This window comes from Galeopterus variegatus, unplaced genomic scaffold, assembly GCF_000696425.1.
Source record: "Galeopterus variegatus unplaced genomic scaffold, G_variegatus-3.0.2 Scaffold6166, whole genome shotgun sequence".
Taxonomy (NCBI): domain Eukaryota; kingdom Metazoa; phylum Chordata; class Mammalia; order Dermoptera; family Cynocephalidae; genus Galeopterus; species Galeopterus variegatus.
In genome coordinates, this window is record NW_007732277.1 from 58,849 (window position 1) to 65,928 (window position 7,080).

The 7,080-nt window shown below is 41.7% G+C and overlaps 1 protein-coding gene across 3 annotated transcripts in view; it reads left to right on the forward strand.

Moving 5' to 3' along the window:
- Nucleotides 1-2,424: 2,424 nt before the first annotated feature.
- The window catches only part of SLC25A53 (solute carrier family 25, member 53), a 60,535-nt gene continuing 55,879 nt past the window's right edge, over nt 2,425-7,080 (forward strand). For 2 of the 3 annotated variants that reach the window (XR_551829.1, XM_008590504.1), the window contains exon 1: nt 2,425-2,584. The gene's annotated coding sequence lies outside the window, so the exon portion shown is untranslated. Of the gene's footprint in view, nt 2,585-2,682; nt 2,742-7,080 lie in introns of those variants that run through there. The other variant, XR_551830.1, reaches the window with a different exon arrangement.

A 7,080-nucleotide genomic window follows, 5' to 3' on the forward strand; every position in this document is an offset into this window, starting at 1 on the left:
GCGACACTGAGGGTTGCGATCCATTGCCGGTCACGAAAAAAGACAAAAAGGGAAAAAAATATATATATGAGTACAAGTAGGGATGCTAGGATCACCTCTTCCTTTTTAACACCGGGATTAGAAACATCATCTCCCCTCACCTACCCCTCTTGCTAAGCAGTAGCAGCTGGTGGTGGATTCTATGATGAGGGCAGGATGCCCAGAAGTGAAAAGAACTGGATTTTGGCCGGGAGAATTTAAGGCAGATGAAGTCTCTGGAATGGGGATATGGGGTTTAGGGCAAAAGGAGCTCTAAGGGCACAATCTCTCATTTGTGTCTGAAACCCACTGACCAATCTCCCCCCTTTGTTTATTTCTACTGGTCCTAGAGACACCCTTGTCTGCTTGTCTTTCCTCTGCCAATGTTTTTGATTTGCATCAGCATTTTTATCTTTCCTGGCCCCTGGAACTGGACTTCTCACAGCTCTACCTTTATGCTGACATTTTCTAATAGTTTGACAGCTAGAAATAATGGAGAAAACTATGTAAAAATCTTCCCACTCTATCTTTGTCCCTTGTCTTTCTAAATCTAGCTACTTTAAGCAGAAGGCAAAGCCCAGACATGTGAGCTATTGTGAGTGCTGGGAGGGAAAAAAAAAAAAAAAAACCAGATGATTTGTCCTCAGTTCAAACACAGAGGCTTCCTGGGTGTGTAGGGTAATGGGCTGTGAAATGCCGATAGGGAGTGAAGAAGAATGTCAGGGAGCTACGAAAGTGGCACAGAGGTGGGGCAGGGCAGTGTTTCACTTACCTTCAACAAACATAGGGATTTACCTTCTCCTGTCTCCTCAGCCCCCTCACAATCACCAATCATTCCTTTGAAAATATCACTGTAGACTGCCTGAGGATAAGCTGGAAAGTGAGAGTGGGTGGGTGTGCAGCAAGAATAACAAGATCCTGGGCACTGCAGACTCTGAGGGAAGGAAGGGAATTACTGTTTTGTTTTAATCTGGAAAAGAGGGGGTTTCTCTGTTCTCTCCATGCTGAAGAAGTAAAACCTGACTCTAAAGACTGCTAATATACTACCACTTTGGCTGGAGTCAGAAAAGTATATTGAAGAGTCTTTTGGTACTGTCATAAAATGTGCAAAGTATTTGATAATACCCAAGCTTTACAGAATGGTGGCGTGAGTTGAGGATCCTGCAACTTTGTCCTCAGTGGCCTCAGGTACAGGTAGTAATGGGGCCTGTGTGGCACAATGGAGGGCAGTAAGTGAGCTGGTTATGACCATTGCTATTTTAGTCATTTCCTTTGCTGCCAGCCTTCAAGGGAGAGATCTTTGCTTTATTGGTGGCTGCCCTTCCATTTCTGAAGATCATCCAGTTTCCCTGACCTATATGGATACTGAGGCAACTCTTGGGAGAAAAATAGGGCACTCGAAAAGTATTTATGTCCTTTTTCTCAGTGATATTTGAGAGACACTAAAACATACCCATATCTGAGTTTATCTAAGTCTTGGCTCTATTTGTTACTAGCTCAGTGACCGTGAGCAAGCTAGAGTTATCTGCTATCTGACTGATCTGAGTTTTCTTGACTGCTTTAAAAAGAAATAGGAGGGAAGGTAAGAATAATATGAGGGGGTCTTCAAAAAGTTCATGGAATGGTTTATCATTTAATTTAATTTTTCACGGACTTTTTGAAGGACCCTCTTACATTTAACTGCCACCAAAGGACTATTGTGAGGATTAAGCAACAACAAAATGGGCTTAAGTCACTTATCAATATTATAATTTCTATTTCAATATACTGTTTTACTCTGTGCCAGGCAATGTTCTAGGTGCTTTTCACACGTGAAATTTTAATATTCTTACTACAACCCTGGAGATAGGTACTATTATTACACCCACACTACAGGTGAGTAAGCCAAATAATAGCGTGCTTAAATCACTTGTCCGATATCCCACGGTTTGATAGTGGTAGAGAGGGGAGTCAAACCCAGAAACTCAGGTTTCAAAGTCTGTGCCCTTATGCAGTTAAAACGTCAGACAACAACCAAAAGGAGATGGAGAATAGAGGGTAGAAAGGGCAGGGGTTCAAGGTGAACAGTTCAGAAACTGCAAATTGAGAGTTTGGGTTGATCCCTGAAGCTTAAAGGCATCATCGTGAATTGTTCACCTAAACTAAATTAAGCTCTTATTTTAAAATGATTGATAAGCTTGTAAGTCAACTTAGAAGCAAATTGGGAAAATGTTCAAGAAATGACTGTCTAAGGGCCTGGCGTTTCGTGCCTTTTACCAGATAAGTCTTCTGGATCTTCCAAACAGGTACTGTGTTAATGAAGGAGTCCACGCACTAACGAACACGGGCGCGAAGGGGTTAATGCCAGGCCTGGAGGTGCGGAGGGGGAAGGGGAAGAGGATTATGGGTACCCCGTTGTACGTAGCCCCGAGGGCGCGTCGGAAATGTCTAGAGTGCTTCTTTATCATGACCGACACTAAGTGAGGGCGAAGGACGCGCAACGATTTGGCCACGGCGGCCGCCACTGCTCTGCGAGGCCGCAGGTCAGGGGCCATCGGCCGCCGCCAGGAGAGCGGACGACGCGGAGGTTTGTAGCACTTCTTACTGGCTGACGGCGTAGGCACGGCCGGCTGGCAGCCACGCAGGGAAGGAGGAACGGAAGTGAGGGGATGAGAAGTAGGGGGAACTGACAGACGGACGGACACGGCGGCGAGAATTGGTGGCGTAGGTGTAGGATTAAGGGGGTGTGTAACTATATTGTATGTCCGGGTTGACGTTGAAATGTGTGAATCTTCTGGTTATTAGCTGCTGGGGACAGGCAGGGTTTATGGGGGACGAGGCGAATAGATGAATGGAGGATAAAATCAGGGCAAGACGTGTTGTCGGCCGGGCACCAGAACATCTGAGTTGCATGTCTACGGGATGATTTTATTGGGATAGTTGATTGACTTCTTTTAACAAATTACCAAGAAGCTGATCTGTGCTGGGTACTGTAGTAGAGGCTCTGGATGAGGAAAGGTATTAGCCTTTATCCTCGACATTTACAGTTTGCCAATTACTATCTGCATTTGGAGACAGGCAGTTAGAATGCAAGGAGATAGATACTTGAAAATCATGTGTTATCAAAACATACTGGGGGCCACCAAATTCACCTGGTGGTGGGGTTTGGGACACCTCTTTGATGTGGTGATTTCAAATATATTTTGAAAAAAATAAGCAGGGCAAAACGGGGTGCAATTTTCCTCCAGGCGTGTTCCCTCCCTGTTTAGCTCAGATGCTTCTACTTGGAGAACTGCATAGCAGTTAAGGCCCAAACTAGTTTATAGCACTTGTCTATCACAGTGGCAATTCCAGGATCCTTCTGGGAGATTCATTCTTACTTAAGAGCAAGGCCTACCCATGTGTGTGGAGCCTGCAAACTCTTAGTAGGACTACAATGCAGGACTCACAGAATCTCTGGCCTAAGCACTTGAAACAGTTTTTTCTTGGCCAGTTCTTTGGTTTTCCAGCAAATTCAGTTCACAGCAGGGAATTGTGCACCCACCAAAAGCCTTAAGCAATCTTAAAGCTTCTGAATCATCAAATCTGTTGCTTTATTTACCAGGGAAACAACAGTATGGCAGACAGTCTTAAGTCAGTGGTTCTCAAACTTTGATGTGAATCATAATCAGCCGGAGGGCTTGTTTAAACACAGATTGTTGGCTGTCATCCACAGTTGCTTATTCAGTTGGTCTGGGGTGGGCCCCCAAATTTACATTTCTAACAAGGTCCCAGGAGATGCTGATACTGCTGATCCTGAGACCACACTTGGAGAACTAGTGGTGTAAACAGAGCTGACATTAGTTAGCCTGAAAGGACATCTTCTGTAGGGAAGGCTAGGCACACTCCAAAAGTCAGGCATGTTTGAATTAAGTCACAGTGGATCTGCAATAAATGGACTTGGGTTTTTTCGAAACAGCATAGAAAAACTTTTATTTATTTTTATATTTGTATTATTTTTATTTTATATAGAGAAATTATAACTATATATTTATGGGATACAAAGTGATATTATATGTATACAATGTGGAATGGTTAAACCAAGCCAATTAATATTTTCCTTTTCTTCACATCCTCATCAACACTTATTATCTCTCATCTTTTTCATAATAGATATTCTGACAGGTGTCAGATGATATCTCATTGTGGTTTTAATTTGCATTTCCCTAATGATTAGTGATGTTGAGCATTTTTTTTCGTATGTCTCTTGGCCATTTGTATGTCTTCTTTTGAGAAATGTCTATTCAGGTTCTTTGCCCATTTTTTAATTGGGTTATTTGTTTTCTTGCTCTTGAGTTGTTTGAGTTCCTTATATATTTTGGATCTTAATCCCTTATCAGATGTATGGCTTGCAAATACAGTCATGCATCACATAACAACGTTGAGGTCAATGACAGACCACATATACGATGGTCTCAGAAGATTATGGGTGTATAGTAGGCTATACCATCTAGGTTTGTGTAAGTACACTCTGTGAGGTTTGCACAATGATGAAATTGCCTAATGATGCATATCTTGGAACGTTTCCCCTTCATTAAGCGACACATGACTATATTTTTCTCCAAATCCGTAGGTTATCACTTTACTCTGCTGTTTCCTTCGTAGCACAGAAACTTTTTAGTTTGATATAATCCCAGTTGTCTATTTTGGCTTTTGTTGCCTGAGCTTTTGGGGTCAAATCCAAAAAATCAATACCCAGACCAATGTCATGTAGTTTTTACTTTGTGTTTTCTTCTAGTAGTTTTACAGTTTCAGGTCTTACATTTTAAGTCTTTAACAAAATGGATTTGTTTTTGTTGTTCATTTGTATGTTCTAGATGTTCAAGCAAAGATGATCTTCCTGAACTAAACAAGGCAACTCTGTTTTTTCTTCAACTGTAGGTGTCAGAGTGCCTTATACCATAAATTGTTCAAAGCACAAAGTAGCTAGGGATGGCTGGTTAGGTCACTTGGTTAGAGTGTGGTGCTGATAATGCCAAGCCACCAAGGTCAAGAGTTCAGATCCCTGTATGGACCAGCTGTACCCTCCCCCCAAAATAGCACACACACGAAGTAGCTACTTTTTATTCAAATCCCTTGCTGAGTTATATTCACATAGCCAGTTATTGACAATGGAACTTACACCCCCACTTGTGTAATCAACAAGAGAAAAAATGGGGTGTTCTTAATTTCTGGCAATAAACTATGTTTGAAATTTAAACAAAAATAAAAAGTTGTGACAATCTAATTGACAGAGAAAGATTAGTATAAGGAGTCAGATTTGAGAAGGTATGGTAGGTCATTTTCTCCTCACTCTCAATAAAACCCCTCCCTCCTCAGAAGACATGATCACTTTATTTACTCTATAACACAGGAGAATCAGAAATCCTATTGTGCCAGAGTTAATTTGAAGCCTTTCTTTAGGGACTGACCCTAAATAGTCTCCTGGAGGGTGACAGTCCACAGTTATACCTCCCCTCCAAACTCTCCCATGAGCTTGAAAAGGGCCAGGACATATTTTCGGAAATGCCACTAATCATCCTAGACTCCTGTCAATGCTATATCCCAAATTTCTTCCCAGGCTGTTTTCAAAACAATACATATGAAACCCAAAACCAAATATGCAGACACACATAAAGCAACAACAAAAAGTCCAAACAAACTGGTCTGGGTCTATTATGAGTCTCTACAGGGGCCAGCAAGATGCTAGGATGGGCAGTGCCCTAGATGTTTCAGAAATCTGTTATCTGGGGCCGAGCCCCTGGCGCACTCGGGAGGGTGCGGCACTGGGAGCGCAGCAGCGCTCCCGCCGTGGGTTCGGATCCTATATAGGGATGACCTGTGCACTCACAGTGCTCACTGGCTGAGCGCAGTGCGGCCGGTCTCAAAAAAGGACCAAAAAAAAAGAAAGAAAGAAAGAAATCTGTTGTTTGTAATACCCACATTCCAAGGGAGTCAGTAGGATACTCACACACATGACTCTTGAAAGTGAATCAAATTCCGCATGTGGTTGGTGAGTCTCTTATGCTCCTGCACTGATTCCTCCCCTCCACAACATTCCTCATCTCTACCTAATCCATATCTAGTTTTACAGGTAGTGTAATTTTCTATGAAATATGAGGAGATAAAACAAACTTACCTAAGTTTGAGCTCTGCAGCTCTATGTCCTAAATGATTCTAAGTGGTAATGGTTTAATTTTGTTGCATGAACATTGTGTGATTCAGGGACCCTGAGAATAGAGGTGCTAGCAACAAACACATAATTACTCCATAATTCAAGTTCAGATGGGATTGTTTTTAATCCAGATTCTCTGCTTGCTGCAGTCCATTCCTTAAATAACTTTAAATCAGTATGTGTCTCTAACCTGAAATAGGGTAGGGTTTCTGGCCTGGTACTTAACTATCAGATTATGGAGGTCAGTGTTCGGAATGGTTTTTCTGAATGTAAGAGTTCTTGTATCAAGTGAGTGAGAACTATAAAGGAGAGGGGAAAGGGGGTAATTATCATAATTGCTGAGTAACTCATTCTATCTGTAAGAAATAATAGAAGTCCTAGTACTATTACTGGAATTGTTTAATTGGTGGGCACTCAAAGATATTGATTACAATTGTTGAGTAAAACCAACAACTGACCTCATGGTTATGCGCAAAGTACAAAATGTCTCAATCTCTTGTTTTATTGTAAAAATTTATGTGAATTTCTGAAGTTATGAAAATTTACACCTGCATTTTCTTCTAAGAGTTATATGTTTTTATCTCTTGCATTTATGACTTTGTTCCATTTTGAGATAATTTTGGCATATGGTGTGAAGTAGGAGTCCAACTTTCTTTTCCAGGTGGACATCCAGTTGTCTTAGCAGCTGCACAGCTTACTGTGATTGAAAGGCTTCTGATTTTCAAGGCTACCACTGGGCAGGGGAGAGGGGGATGCAAACAAGGCAAGTTAAAAGGCTACAAAGATCAGTGTCCTTACCAAGATTCAGTTGTTTTCTTGAATAAATACTCCTCAGATTATTGCTAGTTTTTGGATTAATTTCCAGAGTATTGAAAAAGTTGGTTCTGACA